Here is a 19,919-nt window from a genome sequence, read left to right on the forward strand (position 1 = left end):
TTGGGTTTAGCTGCTAATCCTGGCTGGGCTGGGGGAGGACGGGACTTCCTCTTCCTCTGCATGGAGCAGCTGGGGCTGGGTCAGACCCACTCCCAGACACAACCCCTTGACCCTAAGACACCCTAAGACAGACATCCATCCTGCGGGAAAATTTACACCTGAAAGGCCATTTGAAAGGAGTCCCCATACTCCCCTCTCTTAAGTTTACTAAACTCAACTTTTCAGTTTACACTCTGACAGTAACTATATATTTCTATCCATGTCAGTAGAGATTTTCCTTCCAATTTCATTATATATATATATAAATATACATACATACACACAAATTGCAACACTTGTCCTCTTTACCCCCATTTCTTATTAGCAGGGGAGCACTGTCTTCAGGATGCATTGGAAGTATTTTATCACCATAAATGTGAAAGAAGTATCCATTATTTTATCTATTTAAATAATATATATATATCCAACCATATCTGAGAGGGAATAATTTATAATGAAGAAGAGCACCGACCAAGGCTTAGATAATAAAGGGCAGGCAAACAGAACAAAGCTGTTGATAAGGAGGAGAAAGAGAAAATGTAATGTCAAAATGAAAGGCTATTTGGCACCAGAATAACCCCTGTGCTCAAGAATAGCTCACCTCTGTCACTCTACTCACGCTGATGGAAGGAGAATGAAGTTGCAATATATGTTGAATGCTTTGACAAGAGGCAGCAAGGCAATAAATATTCTTGACTATGAAGGTGAATATTTGATAATGACATTTAAAAATATTAAGAAGTAGGGAAAGAATACTTGGTGGGGGTAGTGGTGAACAAAATCTCTGACTATGTGTTAGGATTCTGAGTTTCAAGGAGAGTGCATTTGATATAAATAGAAGAATTTCAAGGTCCATGCTCCAATATCTGTTACTCATATAATTGTCAGTTGCATATATTCACCCAAATGCTGTGGATAAAATATTTACCCATTCATTTTTACTCTCCGGGTCTGTTGAAACAAATATTCATCATTCCATACTTGCTTAAATATTCATCATTCCAATATCTATTTCCATTTTCCTGAATCTCCACTGTGTTTCAATATCAATTTTTTCTCATGTAATTTTTTATGGAAAAACTAGTGGACATATGCCATCTCTAAAGATGGTACAGGAGAAACTAGTTGAAAAATATAACTAGATGAAAGTGTAACCTTTGGGTGGGTTAGAATTTACTTCATTGCCCTTCTCCAGTCCCTAAAAAGTCCCAATTCCCATAGAAAAGCACCTGGAGACCCAGAATTCAGTCACTGAGTATTTTCATCCAGGATTGCACAGGGTCAACCTTCCCACAATCAAGTCCAAAAGAACAGAAGGAATGAACTTAATTCTTAAGTAGCAACTATGTAAAATCTTATGATAAAGAAATAAATAGTAATAACTTAATATTTACAACATAACATGGTTACTTTATAAGCCACATACATTATCCTCCGAGTTATACATAAATAATAATAATAAAAAAAGAAATCTAAACAGGTCAGTGCCCACAGAAACACAGTGAGGGGAAACTCAGAGTTCCCAAAAGCTTAGGTTGAGTTCACTTGAGTCTCAGAATCTTCAATCACCAAATCTATATAGTCTGTTGAATCAAAACCAACATCTTCCCACCACTTGCTTGTAGAAATTTTCAGTTGGAATCCATGAGGCTGTTTCTCCTCTCCTCTGCTGAAATCATTCAGTTAGCTAGTCAGCTAACTAATTAACCACTCAGTTAAGTATATACATTTTTTTAAAAACCCTGTTACAAGAAAAATACAAAACTGAGAATAGCAAAATAAATAACTTTTGCCATCATCACATTTAAATAAGAGACAAGTTGGTGAATCATACTACTTGAGACAATTTAACTGAAATAGTTTGGCTAAAATAAAACATTCAAAGAATACAATTAAAATGAAAGAAATTAATTTTCCCTCCCAATTTCCCCAATCCCCTTTGGATTCCCTGTTGAAGGATTAACAATATCACTAACCTGCTGCAAAATGCTTCCAAGTTAGAGAAAACAGCCTGTTTTCTGCTCCTGGGCTTAGTTTCTCCCAACCCACACAGGGCAAATGGCCTTTTGCAAAGCAGATGCCCTGACTACTTGCCCTCGTCGAGTCTGAGTACAGCAACAGGGAACAAATTGAGCATACTCAACCTACCACACCCTATAGGCGCCAACTCCGTGGTGCTCTGGGGCTGGAGCACCCATGGGGAAAAATTAGTGGGTGCTCCGCACCCACCAGCAGCCAAGCTCTCCCATCTTTGCCTCCTTCTCCCCTCCCCCCAAGAGCGCACTGCATCCCTGCTCCTCACCCTCCCTCCCAGCGCTTCCTGCCGCCTGGCAGCCTAACAGTTGTTTGGCGGTGCTTAGGACTTTCCGGGAGGGAGAGGGAGGAGTGGGTATGCAGCGCGCTTAGGGGAGGAGACAGAGAAGAGGCAGGGCAGGGGCGGGGACTTTGGGGAAGGGGGTGGAATGGGGGCGGGGTGAGAGTGGTGCAGGGGTGGGACCAGTGGTGGGGTGGGGGTTGAGCACCCACCAGGAAGAGGGGAGTAAGCACCTATGCCACACCCAATTCCAGAAAGTTCTGAGTGTTGAGTGCTAAATGTGCATCTGCCTAGCAAGAATGACCCAGACATAACACATTCATACCAAACACAATAGATCTTAAAGAGATATCTCCCTATTAGGCATACAAAATCACACGTATATGGCAAACTGCTGGCTCATGGAGATAGATCGCTCTTTTTTGCCGGTCATTGGTATGTAATGTGAGGGATACTTTCCAAGCAATGCACATTGATTCAGCCTTTCAGCTCCCATTTAAATGGATTTCTCCCATACTGATTTAAAATTTATTTTACTCCAAATGCATACTCTTCTATGCATAATACTATAAGACAAAATGAAGTCCTTGGCAGGCATACAAATTAACAGTGTAGTATTTACAAAAGTTAGCCATCTCATTAAATTGTTTCCATTTTATGAATCACAGGATGCACTTCTTACCATGGGGATTAAGTGTTATATAAGCTTTTGTCTGTCCCCTTTCACTAGGGTGAATTTCACCCATCATCGCAGACAGTGCATTACACAATTATCTGACTGACACAGGAGTTCAGCTGGTAGACGTTTCCCCTTTCCTTCTCTCCTCCCCTCCCCCCAGAGGAAGGGACCATATATTTTCTGTTTGCTTTTGTTGCAATCTCTTTCTGCAAATGGAACCTCAACACTGTAATGCTGAATATCAAATATAATTAGGGGCCTGTCTAAACAAACAGCGCATGGCAAACCGCAGTGTAAATCTACCTTGTGCTCACCTGCTGTCTGCTAACTGTCCATCTGGATCGTACTGCTTTGCACTTTAATTTCCAAAGTGCACTTTAATCTACCGTGCTTTGAAACAGGAGAAGATTAAAGCACCCCCAGGAGCTTCTAGTGCATGGCAGTAGGGCCCACAAGGACAATTAGTGCAAGGCAAATAAGTGCAAGGTACACTTCCATATCATAATATTTACACATGTAAAACATCACTGCTAGAAGTGACCATGTGTAACCCATGTGCCTAATAGGGAAAGATCTCTTTAAGAGACCCATTGGGGGGAGGTAGGCGTGAGTTGTGTCTGGGTCATTGCTGCTAGGCAGATTTAGCACTCCACATCCAGAAGCTTCTGAAATTGGGTGTGGTAGTTTTGGGTATGCTCCAATAGGTTTCCTATTGCTGGGGTCAGACTTCCTGAAGGCAAGCGCAAGTGGTCAGGGCAGCTGCTTTACAAAGGGCCATGTGCCCTGTGTGAGTTGGGAGAAGCTAAGCCCAGAAGCAGAAAGCAGGCTGTTGTCCTTAACTCTGAAGCATTTTGCAGCAGGTTAGTGATATGGTTAACTCTAACAGGGAAGCATGGCCAATGCTAATTATAGCCAGGGGAAATCGGGAGGGAAAAATAACTTCTATTTTAATTGTATGCTTTGAATGTTGTTTTGATTTTAGCCAAACTGTTCTTCTTAAATTGTCTCAACTAGTATGATTCACCAACTTTTCTTTAAATGTAGTCATGGGGAAAATGGTCATTTATATTTTGCTATTCTCAGTTTTCTATTTTCTTGTAACAGAGTTTTCTTTAAATCTATACACTTACCTGAGTGTTTGGTTAATCAGTTAGACTGGCTAACAGTGATTTCAGCAGAGGAAGAGTCTGCATGGATGTAACGATGCTGGTTCTGGTGGGATCCAACTGAGAGTGCCAATTCAGGACCAATTGCTTAAAACAGAGCAGTTACAGCCCAAGGCTGGGTTTTTTCCACCTCTAAGGGAAACCAAACCAGCCAGACAAAGATGACTTTGGTCTCACCCCACTGGCTAACCACAAGTCACACAAGCAATTCCTTTAGCCACTCCAGTTTCCCAGTATCACCACCAGTGCCACTTGTTATGGGGACAAATGGTTATGAAAACCAATACCCCAATAAAAGAAAAAAGGTTCTTCTGATCCCAAAGGACCAAGCCCCAGACCCAGGTCAATATACAAATCAGATCTTACCCACAAATTACGCTGTTGCCAATCCTTTAGAATCTAAAATCTAAATGTTTATTCATAAAAGGAAAAAGATAGAGATGAGAGCTAGAATTGGTTAAATGGAATCAATTACATGCAGTAATGGCACCGTTTTTGGTTCAGGCTTGTAGCAGTGATGAAATAAACTGCAGGTTCAAAATCAAGTCTCTGGAGTACATCCCCAGCTGGGATGGGTCATTCAGTCCTTTGTTCGGAGCTTCAGTTTGTAGCAAAGTCCCTCCAGAGGTAAGAAGCAGGATTGAAGACAAGATGGAGGAGAGTCATCAGCCTTTTATAGTCTTTTCCAGGTGTAAGAACACCTTTTTGTCCTTACTGTGGAAAATTACAGCAAAATGGAGTCTGGAGTCACATGGGCCAGTCCCTGCATACTTTGCTGAGTTACAAGGCGTATTTGCCTTCTCTCAATCCATCAAGCAGTCTAGGCAGAGCTAACACCAACTTGTCTGGGAAGTTTCCCAGAAGCATAGCATAAGTTTGAAATACAGACAGTATAGAGCAGGGGTCGGCAACGTTTGGCACGCGGCTCGCCAGGGTAAGCACCCTAGCGGGCTGGGCCAGTTTATTTACCTGCTGACGCAGCAGGTTCGGCCGATCGCGGCCCCCACTGGCCGCGGTTCGCCGTCCTGGGCCAATGGGGGCGGCGGGAAGCCGCGGCCAGCACATCCCTTGGCCCGCGCCGCTTCCTGCCGCCCCCATTGGCCCGGGACGGCAAAGTACGGCGAGTGGGGGCCGCGATCGGCCGAACCTGCCACGTCAGCAGGTAAATAAACTGGCCCGGCCCGCTAGGGTGCTTACCCTGGCAAGCCGCGTGCCGAACGTTGCCGACCCCTGGTATAGAGCCAATATTCATAACTTCAACTAAAAAATTGATACACCATATAGACAGCATAATCATAACCAGCAAACCATAACCTTGTCTTGGATAGGGTTACCATATTTAAGGTTTTAAAAAAGAGGACACTCCACGGGCCTTGGCCCCGCCCCTTCCCCGCCCCGCCCCTTCCCCGCTCCAACTCCGCCCCTTCCCCAAAGTCCCCGCCCCAACTCCGCCCCCTCCCCTGAGCGCCCTGCATTCCCCCTCCTCCCTCCCAGCCACGCGAAACAGCTGCCCGAGCGCTACCGGCTTCACGGTTTGCCGGGCAGCCCCCAGACCTCCAGACCCGCTGCGCCCCCAGCCGGGCGGGGAAGCGCCCAGCCGGGGGCGCAGGGTCTGGAGGTCTGGGGGCTGCCCGGCAAACCGTGAAGCCGGTAGCACTCGGGCAGCTCTGCTCTTCAGCTGCACAGAGCTGAGGTGTCTGGGGGGAGCTGCAGGCGGATTCCCCCGCAGCGGCGGCTGCTGCTCCCCCCACCCAAAGGTTACATATGCACAAAAAATTGTGTGCACAAGCAATTGGTTATTTGCCCACGCAGACTAGGGGCAGAGCAATGCATTTGGAAGTTGGGCCTGACCCCTTAGGAGTCCCTAGCAAGATTTCATCACTGCCTAGGATGCTGCTGACAACACAGTCTACCCAAATTAAATGTACTTTGGACATTGTCCCTGTCCCAGCCCACTTGCTCAAAATCCTTTTACCTGCCTCTCTGGGGGAAATACCCTGCTCACTGCCATGGTTTGGAGGTATTTCCTCAACTGCTTCTACAATGGGTTAAGGCAGTGGTTCTCAATCAGTGGCATATGTACCCCTGGGTGTACACAGCGGTCTTCCAGGGGGTACATCAACTCATCTAGATATTTGCCTAGTTTTACGACAGGCTACATAAAAAGCACTAGTGAAGTCAGTACAAACTAAAATTTCATACAATGACTTGTTTATATTGCTCTATATACTATACACTGAAATGTAAGTACAATATTTATATTCCAATTGATTTATAATTATATGGTCAAAATGAGAAAGTAAGTTTTTCAGTAATAGCGTGCTGTGGCACTTTTGTACTTTTATGTTTGATTTTGTAAGCGAGTAGTTTGTAAGTGAGGTGTAACTTGGGGGTACACAAGACAAATCAGACTCCTGAATGGGGTACAGTAGTCTGGAAAGGTTGAGAGCCACTGAGTTAAGGGAAATACCATTTTCCCTCCAATTGCTTCTTTGCTGTTACGCTGCGACAATGTTGCAACTCATATGATTTTATCAAGTATCGGAGGGATAGCCGTGTTAGTCTGTATCCACAAAAACAACGAGGAGTCCGGTGGCGCCTTAAAGACTAACAGATTTATTTGGGCAAAAGCATTCATGGGTAAAAAACCCCACTTCTTCAGATGCCTGGAGTGAAAATTACAGATACAGCCATAAATATACTGGCACATGAAGAGAAGGGAGTTACCTTACAAGTGGGGAACCAGTGTTGACAAGGCCAATTCAGTCAGGGTGGATGTGGTCCACTCCCAATAATTGAGGAGGAGGTGTCAATACCAAGAGAGGGAAAATTGCTTTTGTAGTGAGCCAGCCACTCCCAGTCCCTATTCAAGCCCAAATTAATGGTGTTAAGTTTCAAAAGAATTGTAGCTCTGCAGTTTCTCTTTGAAGTCTGTTTTTGAAGTTTTTTGTTGAAGTATGGCTACTTTTAAATCTGTTATTGTATGTCCAGGGAGATTGAAGTGTTCTCCTACTGGTTTTTGTATGTTCCCATTCCTGATGTCTGATTTGTGACCATTTATTCTTTTATGTAGAGATTGTCTGGTTTGGCCTATGTACATGACAGAGGGGCATTGCTGGCACATGATGGCATTTATCACATTTGTAGATGTACAGGTGAATAAGCCCCTGATGGTGCGGCTGATGTGGTTGGGTCCTCTGATGGTGTTGCTAGAGTAGATATGGGGACAGAGTAGGCAACAGGGTTTGTTACAGGGATTTGTTCTTGAGTTAGTGTTTCTGTGGTGTGTAGTTGCTAGTGAGTATTTGCTTCAGGCTGGGGGGCTGTCTGTAAGCGAGGACTGGCCTGCCTCCCAAGGTCTGTGAGAGTGAGGGATCATTTTCCAGGATAGGTTGTAGATCATTGATGATGTGCTGGAGATGTTTTAGCTGGGAGCTGTACGTGATGGCCAGTGGTGTTCTGTTATTTTCCTTGTTGGGCCAGTCCTGTAGTAGGTGACTTCTGGGTACCCATCTCACTCTGTCAATCTGTTTCCTCACTTCCCCGGGTGGGTATTGTTGTTTTAAGAATGCTTGATAAAGATCTTGTTGGTGTTTGTCTCTGTCTGAGGGATTGGAGCAAATTCGGTTAGGGTTTGGCTGTAGACAATGGATCGTGGGATATGTCCTGGATGGAAGCTGGAGGCATGTAGGTAAGTATAGTGGTTAGTAGATTTCCGGTATAGGGTTGTGTTTATGTGACCATCACTTATTTGCACTGTAGTGTCCAGGAAGTGGATCTCTTGTGTGGACTGGTCCAGGCTGAGTTTGATGGTGGGGTGGAAATTGTTGAAATCCAGGTGGAATTCTTCAAGGGCCTCTTTCCTGTGGGTCCATATGATGAAGATGTCATCAATGTAGTGCAGGGATCGGCAACCTTTGGCACACGGCCCAGCAGGATAAGCACCCTGGCGGGACGGGCTGGTTTGTTTACCTGCCGCATCTGCAGGTTCGGCCAATTGCGGCTCCCACTGGCCACGGTACACCATCCCAGGCCAATGGGGGCGGCGGGAAGCAGTGCAGGCCGAGGGATGTGCTGGCCGCCACTTTCCACCGCCCCCATTGGCCTGGAGTGGTGAACCGCGGCCAGTGGGAGCCATGATAGGCCGAACCTGTGGATGCAGCAGGTAAAAAAAACGGCCCAGCCCGCCAGGGTCCTTACCCTGGTGGGCCGCGTGCCAAAGGTTGCTGATCCCTGATGTAGTGCAAGTAGAGGAGGGGCGCTAAGGGACAAGAGTTGAGGAAGCGTTGTTCTAAGTCAGCCATAAAAATGTTGGCATACTGTGGAGGCAGGCAGGTACCCATAGCAGTGCCGCTGACTTGAAGGTATAAGTTGTCCCCAAATCTGAAATGGTTGTGGGTGAGGACAAAGTCACAAAGCTCAGCCACCAGGTGTGCTGTGGCCTCATCAGGGATACTGTTCCTGACAGCTTGTAGTCCATCCTCGTGTGGAATACTGGTGTAAAGAGCTTCTACACCCATGTTGGCCAGGACGGTGTTTTCAGGAAGATCACCAATGCATTGTAGTTTCTCCAGGAAGTCCAGGGCCCCCGAGAGTGGGTTCAGGTCCCGGTGAAAAAAAATGTTCGGGCCCCCCAGCAAGGGCGGACCGGCTAAACAGAGCCGACGAAGCCGGGGAAGCCGGGCCCTGGGCTCCCTTCCAGACCGCCGGGCCCCGGTAATTTGTACCGGCTTCCCCCACTCTCGTCGGCCCTGAGGAAGTCGGTGGTGTCTCGAAGATAGCTAGGAGTGCTGATAGTGTAGGGTCTGAGAAGAGAGTACAAATAGCCAGATAATCCTGCTGTAAGAGTGCCGATGCCTGAGATGATGGGGCGTCCAGGGTTTCCAGGTTTATGGATCTTGGGTAGCAGATAGAATACCCCTGGTCGGGGCGCTGGGGGCGTGTCCATGTAGATTTGTTCCCGTGCTGTAGCAGGGAGTTTCTTGAGCAGATGGTGTAGTTTCTTTTGGTACTCCTCAGTGGGATCAGAGGATAGTGACCTGTAGAATGTGGTGTTGGAGAGCCTGTTCATAATCCAACCTGTTCATTATAAGTACAGCACCTCCTTTGTCAACCCCTTTGATTCATAGATTCATAGATTCATAGATTCTAGGACTGGAAGGGACCTCGAGAGGTTATCGAGTCCAGTCCCCTGCCCGCATGGCAGGACCAAATACTGTCTAGACCATCCCTGATAGACATTTATCTAACCTACTCTTAAATATCTCCAGAGATGGAGATTCCACAACCTCCCTAGGCAATTTATTCCAGTGTTTAACCACCCTGACAGTTAGGAACTTTTTCCTAATGTCCAACCTAGACCTCCCTTGCTGCAGTTTAAGCCCATTGCTTTTTGTTCTATCCTTAGAGGCTAAGGTGAACAAGTTTTCTCCCTCCTCCTTATGACACCCTTTTAGATACCTGAAAACTGCTATCATGTCCCCTCTCAGTCTTCTCTTTTCCAAACTAAACAAACCCAATTCTTTCAGTCTTCCTTCATAGGTCATGTTCTCAAGACCTTTAATCATTCTTGTTGCTCTTCTCTGGACCCTTTCCAATTTCTCAACATCTTTCTTGAAATGCGGTGCCCAAAACTGGACACAATACTCCAGCTGAGGCCTAACCAGAGCAGAGTAGAGCGGAAGAATGACTTCTCGTGTCTTGCTCACAACACACCTGTTAATATATCCCAGAATCATGTTTGCTTTTTTTGCAACAGCATCACACTGTTGACTCATATTTAGCTTGTGGTCCACTATAACCCCTAGATCCCTTTCTGCCGTACTCCTTCCTAGACAGTCTCTTCCCATTCTGTATGTGTGAAACTGATTTTTTCTTCCTAAGTGGAGCACTTTGCATTTGTCTTTGTTAAACTTCATCCTGTTTAACTCAGACCATTTCTCCAATTTGTCCAGATCATTTTGAATTATGACCCTGTCCTCCAAAGCAGTTGCAATCCTTCCCAGTTTGGTATCATCCGCAAACTTAATAAGCGTACTTTCTATGCCAATATCTAAGTCGTTAATGAAGATATTGAACAGAGCCGGTCCCAAAACAGACCCCTGCGGAACCCCACTCGTTATGCCTTTCCAGCAGGATTGGGAACCATTAATAACAACTCTCTGAGTACGGTTATCCAGCCAGTTATGCACCCACCTTATAGTAGCCCCATCTAAATTGTATTTGCCTAGTTTATCCATAAGAATATCATGCGAGACCGTATCAAATGCCTAGTCTAGGTATACCACATCCACAGCTTCTCCCTTATCCACAAGACTCGTTATCCTATCGAAGAAAGCTATCAGATTATAATGTCAGAGTTGTTTCTGAAGCTGTGGATGGCGTTGTGTTCTGTATGGCTGGGGTTATGGGGCAAGTGATGATGTTTGTTCACAACTTCAGCTGTGCATGTCTGTGGAAGCACTCTATGTAGAAGTCCAGTCTGTCATTTCGACAGTGAGGAGGAGTCCACGCAGAAGTCTTCTTCTTGTAGTGTTGGTAGGAGGATTCCTGTGGGTCAGTGCACTGTTCAGTGGTGTGTTGAAAATATTCCTTGAGTTGGAGATGGCGAAAGTACGTTTCCAGATCACTGCAGAACTATATCATGTGCATGGGCGTGGTCTACCTTAATTGCATTGGCCTCGTTAGCACTACAAAAGTAATTTTCCCTCTGATATTCACCATTTCTTGTCAACAGTTGAGAATAGGCCACTTCCACCTTAATTGACTTGGCCTCATTAGCACTGACCCACTCCCCCCTTGGTAAGGCAACTCCCATTTTTTCATGTGCTGTAAAATATATATACTGCTTACTGTATTTTTCACTCCATGCATCTGATGAAGTGGGTTTGAGCCCATGAAAGCTTATGCCCAAATAAATTTGTTAGTCTCTAAGGTGCCACAAGGACTCCTCATTGTTTTTGCTGATATAGACTAACATGGCTACCACTCTGAAACCAGTTTTGAGAGCTCATCCTTGATCTTCTCCTGTTTGCTATACAGAATGCTGATCAGGTGGTTCCTCAGTTTCTTTGAGAGTATGTGGCACGATCTCTCACCATGATTTTATCATGCGTCATGATACTTTGTGTCTTACTTAAATCTCTGGCTACTGAAGTCAGGTGATCGTTTGAAAATCACAGATTTCATTTAAAAAAATGCAAGTTCCTCACCCTGATAGTTCGGGAGAAAAGCTTGAAAATGTGACCCTGGCAAACACAGAAGGATCAAAAGCCAGATTGCAAATAAAAAGAACCCATATATTATGATTTTTAAAAACTCATCTTAAAGCTTGATTTTTAGGGACCTGACTTATGATTTTGGAATGCTCAGGGTTGCCAATACTGCAACTGTCTCATCAGTCCCAGAAAGTAATAAAAGAGGGACATAATAAGGATGCTCAAGGAGAAGTCAAACCCACAGACCAATACAGTAGAACCTCAGAGTTATGAACACCTTGGGAATTGAGGTTGTTCATAACTCTGAAATGTACATAACTCTGAATAAAACATTATGGTTCTTTCAAAAGTTTATAACTGAACATTGACTTAATACAGCTTTGAAACTTTACTATGCAGAAGAAAAATGCTGCTTTTAACCATCTTAATTTAAAAGGAAACAAGCACAGAAAGTTTCTTTACATTGTCAAATCTTTTTAAATCTTTTCCTTTTTTTTTTTTTAAGTTTACATTTAACACAATACTGTACTGTATTTCTGGTTCCAAATTAGGTTTGTGGTTGACTGGTCAGTTTGTAACTTTGATGTTCGTAAATCTGAGGTTCTACTGCACTAATAGCTGGCATTCCAACTCATACCAATAGCTGGATAAGCAGCTCCCCCATCAGTCTTACATAGAGGAGAGCAGACAGATAATTCCACAGGTCAGCCTAGCAAGGCTACTGCTAGCCTCCTGACTAGTTCAGTGTGCATTTGCAGAGTAAGTACTGTGTCAGCAGAAATCAATGAATCCAAACACTCCCCACTAAAAATGTGAATGCCAAGGTGATCTGATTTTATGTATCTGGTTCACGCTTGCCCAAAAGGGGTTTGTGTATGTATAAGCAACTATGCACTTCTGACCAGGTGCAGGGGATTGTCAGATTCCATATCTGATGCTATAGCAATGATGCCTTAATGATGTGTAATTAATAAAAAAATGGAACTGTTATACAGAAAATATCCTGGTACCAAACATCCCTGGGTCCGTACAGTACAACTAACTGTTTAAATTAAAGAAAAAAAAACATATGAGATACTTCAGTTTTGGTTCTGTTCTCATAAAGATTACAAGAATAGGTAAAGAAGACACAACAGATAACTCAAGAGAAAGCAGGAAATGTCACAGACTTTCCTAGGCAATCTGTCTTATTTTTTTAAAAGTACAAAATACTAGAAAGAATGACATTTTGTATAAGGTTTAACCCATTTTTATATCAGTTTTAAGGTTCTATTGCTGAGGTTCACAGTTGATTCTTCAAAGCCTTGTACAACACAATGCTGAGTTTTCTTCTCAACTCCATGTGTTAATTTCTCGTAAATTGCAGTAGCTAGCCACAGTTGAGACAGTTCACCTCAAAATTCTAACTAAAATAACCTACTTCCAAAATGAGGGAAAATGTAACAAATTTGAAACAGAGATAGGAAATATATATCCTATATATGAAAACAGAGATGCTTTACCTAAATGAACTATTTTTTAAACACAGCAGAAAGGTTAAATAGTGCAAAGCTAAGTGGTGCTCTTCAGGCATTTCTTATGCCAAAAGTACATATGCTACATATACAATTTGCTCACTTCTCCTGATATGGGATCAAAGGGGTAGCCGTGTTAGTCTGGATCTGTAAAAAGTGACAAAGGGTCCTGTGGCACCTTATAGACTAACAGAAGTGCGTCTGATGAAGTGGGTATTCACGCATGAAAGCTTATGCTCCAATACTTCTGTTAGTCTATAAGGTTCCTCAGGACTCTTTGTCGCTTTCTCCTGATATAATTGATCAAATTGTTCTTCATTCTAGCATCTAACACACTGCATTGCACTACTGCAAACAATGCAGGTAAACACATTTTCCCACATGTTTACCTAATTTCCTTTTGCATTATTTACCATGTTTCACTCCAATTACCTTCAGCATTCATGTGGAGACTGTGTGGCAAACACCGCAAGTTATAATAACAAGGATTGAAAGAAAAAAGCATGATTTAACATAGAAAAATATCTGAATCTGATCAACAGGAGAAGAAAATTCTACCCTTTCACTTCTTCCTGAAAACCCATTTGTTTTGATTAAATCTGACAAACTTACTATAATAAGAGGGTCTGAGCATTTCAGATGAGGAGTGCCTCCTACAAGTTGATGAGAATACTTATTACTTTGCAGGTGAAATCCAGAATCTTGCAGGTTCTGCCCCTAAAATGACAGGTACTTTCTTATCTAAAAGAGTAGATGCATATTTCTATTTCATGCTGAAGAGAAATAACACTGTATCATAGGTGTGTTTTGTTAGTTGTAAAATGTTTTTTATTCCTGTTCGCAGCTACAAAAGCTGTTAGTTGAAAGAGGGGTTTAAATGTAAATCACTGGACTCTGAATATTCAAACAGATTCACCTTTTTTTCTGTTTTGGAACCTCAATTTAGGATAAATTATAAAAAAGATCGAATTACCTGTACTCCAGAGCATAATCAAGTACCCTATGATAACCATAGCCCAACTGGAATTGCATAATGTGTAAAAGGTATTTTATATTATATACATCCCCAAGTAAAGCACCAGGATGTAAGGCTGAATGACTGTTTCCAGGGTTGCTGGCTATGGTATTTTCCAGGATTGTTTTATCAGGTTTTGAAAGGTTTTCGTTTCTGAATCAGTTGTTAAGTATGGCAAACTATTCAATCATTTTTCATTTTTGAGAGGCCAACCATGGGATATAACATCTCTCAAACAATAATGTTACTTTTATTACCATATATTTTTTTAATTAATAGATATTCAGATTAGGTAGAATATTCTTCCTTCTCTATGAGTTCGGTTTACTGGAATAGTCTCGTCTCTTAATTTTTTATTGCACCAAAACTTAGATTCTTGCAAATTGCTGTAATTAACTCATTTAATTTCAGGCTTAAAATATATGTTCCTCCCCTAGGTTTCAGTCCTTCCAACCCTGACTCAGGAGAGCAGACCTTACTTATTGAAGTAATTCCATTGATTTCTCAATGGGAATTCTCATTTCAATGGTACATACAGTTTACCTGAGAAAGGGTTTTCAGATCTCACTCCCCTCCTCCACTAAACAAATAATGACAAGAAACTGATGGGAGAATAGGCGCTAAATGCTGGCAATGTTGTATGCAGCAATCTGCGGTAGCTCCTGCCCTTTTCATTGTCAGAAGTGCTGGAGGGCTTGGGAGGAAATGAACAGCTCCTGAGTTCCCATGGAAGAATTATGGCTGACTCTTCCAGTAACCCTCCTAAAGGCTCCCAGTAAGCACACATCAGCTTCCTATTGCATCAACCTAGCTAGCCCAATACAAAGAGGAAGGACATGGAAGTGCAGGATGAAAGCAGGTATGGCAGAGGATCTTGCCTTCATGCTGCACCTTCTGTATCCTTTTAGGTATCTAGGACCTGCAAGAGAGAGCAGTGTCCACTTCAGGGGGACAAAAAGGAGAAGGAAACCTCCTTGCATTTTCCCCATCCTTGTGTATTCACACAGGGGCTGGCCAAAATCTGTATCTATGACAGTATGGCATGATTTGGGGTAAAGGTTTGTTATCCAGTCCATCCCCCTGCATTCTGACAATATTGACTTAATTATTCCTAATTATGTCCATTAGCTGAGTGACTAAACTGGCTTTCAAGTATCAGAGGGGTAGCCGTGTTAGTCTGGATCTGTAAAAAGCAACAGAGAGTCCTGTGGCACCTTTAAGACTAACAGATGTATTGGAGCATAAGCTTTCGTGGGTGAATGCCCACTTCGTCGAATGCATGTAATGGAAATTTCCAGGGGCAGGTATAAATATGCTGGCAAGAATCAGTCTGGAGATAACGAGGTTAGTTCAATCAGGGAGGGTGAGGTCCTCTGCTAGCAGTTGAAGTGTGAACACCAAGGGAGGAGAAACTGCTTCTGTAGTTGGCTAGCCATTCACAGTCTTTGTTTAATCCTGATCTGATGGTGTCAAATTTGCCAATGAACTGAAGCTCAGCAGTTTCTCTTTGGAGTCTGGTCCTGAAGTTTTTTTGCTGTAAGATGGCTACCTTTACATTTGCTATTGTGTGGCCAGGGAGGTTGAAGTGTTCTCCTACAGGTTTTTGTATATTGCCATTCCTGATATCTGACTTGTGTCCATTTATCCTTTTATGTAGTGACTGTCCAGTTTGGCCAATGTACATAGCAGAGGGGCATTGCTTGCACATGATGGCATATATAACATTGGTGGATTGGCTTTGCATACTTATTGAAATTGCCTACACATTCTCTTCTATCCACTTGTTCCATTGCCTAACTCACCACTAGGGCCAGTTTTTCCCCCAGTATGTAACTTAAACAAACCTGACTACAGCTTAATCTCACTATGTATATTTCTGAATTTCATAGAATCATAGAATATCAGGGTTGGAAGGGACCTCAGGAGGTCATCTAGTCCAACCCCCTGCTCAAAGCAGGACCAATTCCCAACTAAATCATCCCAGCCAGGGCTTTGTCAAGCCGGGCCTTAAAAACCTCCAAGGAAGGAGACTCCACCACCTCCCTAGGTAACGCGTTCCAGTGCGTCACCACCCTCCTAGTGAAATAGTGTTTCCTAATATCCAACCTAGACCTCCCCCACTGCAACTTGAGGCCATTGCTCCTTGTTCTGTCATCTGCCACCATTGAGAACAGCCGAGTTCCATCCTCTTTGGAACCCCCTTTCAGGTAGTTGTAGGCTGCTATCAAATCCCCCCTCATTCTTCTCTTCTGGAGACTAAACAATCCCAGTTCCCTCAGCCTCTCCTCATAAGTCATGCGCTCCAGACCCCTAATCATTTTTGTTGCCCTCCGCTGGACTCTTTCCAATTTTTCCACATCCTTCTTGTAGTGTGGGGCCCAAAACTGGACACAGTACTCCAGATGAGGCCTCACCAATGTCGAATAAAGGGGAACGATCACGTCCCTCGATCTGCTGGCAATGCCCCTACTTATACAGCCCAAAATGCCATTAGCCTTCTTGGCAACAAGAGCACACTCTTGACTCATATCCAGCTTCTCATCCACTGTGACCCCTAGGTCCTTTTCTGCAGAACTGCTACCTAGCCATTCGGTCCCTAGTCTGTAGCTGTGCATGGGATTCTTCCGTCCTAAGTGCAGGACTCTGCACTTGTCCTTGTTGAACCTCATCAGGTTTCTTTTGGCCCAATCCTCTAATTTGTCTAGGTCCCTCTGTATCCGATCCCTACCCTCTAGTGTATCTACCACGCCTCCTAGTTTACTGTCATCAGCAAACTTGCAGAGAGTGCAGTCCACTCCATCCTCCAGATCATTAATAAAAATATTAAACAAAACCGGCCCCAGGACCGACCCTTGGGGCACTCCGCTTGAAACCGGCTGCCAACTAGACATGGAGCCATTGATCACTACCCGTTGAGCCCGACGATCTAGCCAGCTTTCTATCCACCTTACAGTCCATTCATCCAGCCCATACTTCTTTAACTTGGCAGCAAGAATCCTGTGGGAGACCGTATCAAAAGCTTTGCTAAAGTCAAGGAATAACACATCCACTGCTTTCCCCTCATCCACAGAGCCAGTTATCTCATCATAGAAGGCAATTAGATTAGTCAGGCATGACTTCCCCTTGGTGAATCCATGCTGACTGTTGCTGATCACTTTCCTCTCCTCTAAGTGTTTCATAATTGATTCCTTGAGGACCTGCTCCATGATTTTTCCAGGGACTGAGGTGAGGCTGACTGGCCTGTAGTTCCCCGGATCCTCCTTCTTCCCTTTTTTAAAGATGGGCACTACATTAGCCTTTTTCCAGTCATCCGGGACCTCCCCCGATCGCCATGAGTTTTCAAAAATAATGGCTAATGGCTCTGCAATCTCATCCGCCAACTCCTTTAGCACCCTCGGATGCAGCGCATCCGGCCCCATGGACTTGTGCACGTCCAGTTTTTCTAAATAGTCCCGAACCACTTCTTTCTCCACAGAGGGCTGGTCACCTTCTCCCCATATTGTGCTGCCCAGTGCAGCAGTCTGGGAGCTGACCTTGTTTGTGAAGACAGAGGCAAAAAAATCATTGAGTACATTAGCTTTTTCCACATCCTCAGTCACTAGGTTGCCTCCCTCATTCAGTAAGAGTCCCACACTTTCCTTGACTTTCTTCTTGTTGCTAACATACCTGAAGAAACCCTTCTTGTTACTCTTAACATCTCTTGCTAGCTGCAACTCCAAGTGTGATTTGGCCTTCCTGATTTCACTCCTGCATGCCTGAGCAATATTTTTATACTCCTCCCTGGTCATTTGTCCAATCTTCCACTTCTTGTAAGCTTCTTTTTTTGCGTTTAAGATCAGCAAGGATTTCACTGTTTAGCTAAGCTGGTCACCTGCCATATTTACTATTTTTTCTACACATCGGGATGGTTTGTTCCTGCAACCGCAATAAGGATTCTTTAAAATACAGCCAGCTCTCCTGGACCCCTTTGCCCTTCATGTTATTCTCCCAGGGGATCCTGCCCATCTGTTCCCTGAGGGAGTCAAAGTCTGCTTTTCTGAAGTCCAGGGTCCGTATTCTGCTGCTCTCCTTTCTTCCTTGTGTCAGGATCCTGAACTCGACCATCTCATGGTCACTGCCTCCCAGGTTCCCATCCACTTTTGCTTCCCCTACTAATTCTTCCCTGTTTGTGAGCAGCAGGTCAGGAAAAGCTCTGCCCCCAGTTGGTTCCTCCAGCACTTGCACCAGGAAATTGTCCCCTACACTTTCCAAAAACTTCCTGGATTGTCTGTGCACTGCTGTATTGCTCTCCCAGCAGATATCAGGGTGATTAAAGTCTCCCATGAGAACCAGGGCCTGCAATCTAGCAACTTCTGCTAGTTGCCAGAAGAAAGCCTCGTCCACCTCATCCCCCTGGTCTGGTGGTCTATAGCAGACTCCGACCACGACATCACCCTTGTTGCTCACACTTCTCAACTTTATCCAGAGACACTCAGGTTTTTCTGCAGTTTCATACCGGAGCTCTGAGCAGTCATACTCCTCTCTTACATACAACACAACTCCCCCACCTTTTCTGCCCTGCCTGTCCTTCCTGAACAGTTTATATCCATCCACGATAGTACTCCAGTCATGTGAGTTATCCCACCAAGTCTCTGTTATTCCAATCGCATCATAGTTCCCTGAGTGTGCCAGGACTTCCAGTTCTCCCTGCTTGTTTCCCAGGCTTCTTGCATTTGTGTATAGGCACTTAAGATAACTCATTGATTGTCCCTCTTTCTCAGTATGAGACAGGAGTCCTCCCCTCTTGCGCTCTCCTGCTTCTGCTTCCTCCCAGGATCCCATTTCCCCACTTACCTAAGGGCTTTGGTCTCCTTCCCCCGGTGAACCTAGTTTAAAGCCCTCCTCACTAGGTTAGCCAGCCTGCTGGCGAAGATGCTCTTCCCTCTCTTCGTTAGGTGGAGCCCATCCCTGCCCAGCACTCCTCCTTCTTGGAACACCATCCCATGGTCGAAGAATCCAAAGCCTTCTCTCCGACACCACCTGCATAGCTATTCGTTGACTTCCACGATTCGACGGTCTCTACCCAGGCCTTTTCCTTGCACAGGATGGACGAGAACACCACTTGCGCCTCAAACTCCTTTATCCTTCTTCCCAGAGCCACGTAGTCTGCAGTGATCCGCTCAAGGTCATTCTTGGCAGTATCATTGGTGCCCACGTGGAGAAGCAGGAAGGGATAGCGATCCGAGGGCTTGATGAGTCTCGGCAGTCTCTCCGTCACATCGTGTATCCTAGCTCCTGGCAAGCAGCAGACCTCTCGGTTTTCCCGGTCGGGGCGGCAGATAGATGACTCAGTCCCCGTGAGGAGGGAGTCCCCGACCACCACCACCCTCCTCCTCGTCTTGGGAGTGGTGGTCGTGGAACCCCCATCCCTAGGACAGTGCATCTTTTGCCTTCCAATCGGTGGAGTCTCCTTCTGCTCCCTTCCCTCAGATGGGTCATCTACTCCACTCTCCGCATTAGTACCTGTAGAGAGAACATGGAAACGATTGCTCACCTGTATCTCCATTGCTCCTCTTTCTCCTTCTGGAGGTCACATGCTGCCAAACTTCTTCATCATCCGTCTGTCCCTGCTGCACCTGCTCTGAATCTTCAGAACATTGTGGCCATAGAAGCATCTCCTGACGTCTGTCCAGGAAATCTTCATTTTCCCTTATGCAACACAGAGTCGATACTCGTTTCTCCAGACCTCGAACCTTCTCTTCCAATATGGAGACCAGCTTGCACTTTGTACAGACAAAGTCGCTTCTGTCCTGTGGAAGAAAGACAAACATGGCACAACCTGTGCAGGTTACAACAGCTGATCGCTCACCTTCCATATCACCTTCCTCTTAAGAGCTTCCTCAGCTGTTGCAAGAACTACTCAGAGAAACCTGCAGATGAAAGCCTCAGTGAGCTCTCCCCAGGCAAACTCCCAGGCAAACTCCCTCTGTTAGCCT

The sequence above is a fragment of the Emys orbicularis genome, chromosome 3 (genome assembly GCF_028017835.1).
Source record: "Emys orbicularis isolate rEmyOrb1 chromosome 3, rEmyOrb1.hap1, whole genome shotgun sequence".
NCBI lineage: Eukaryota > Metazoa > Chordata > Testudines > Emydidae > Emys > Emys orbicularis.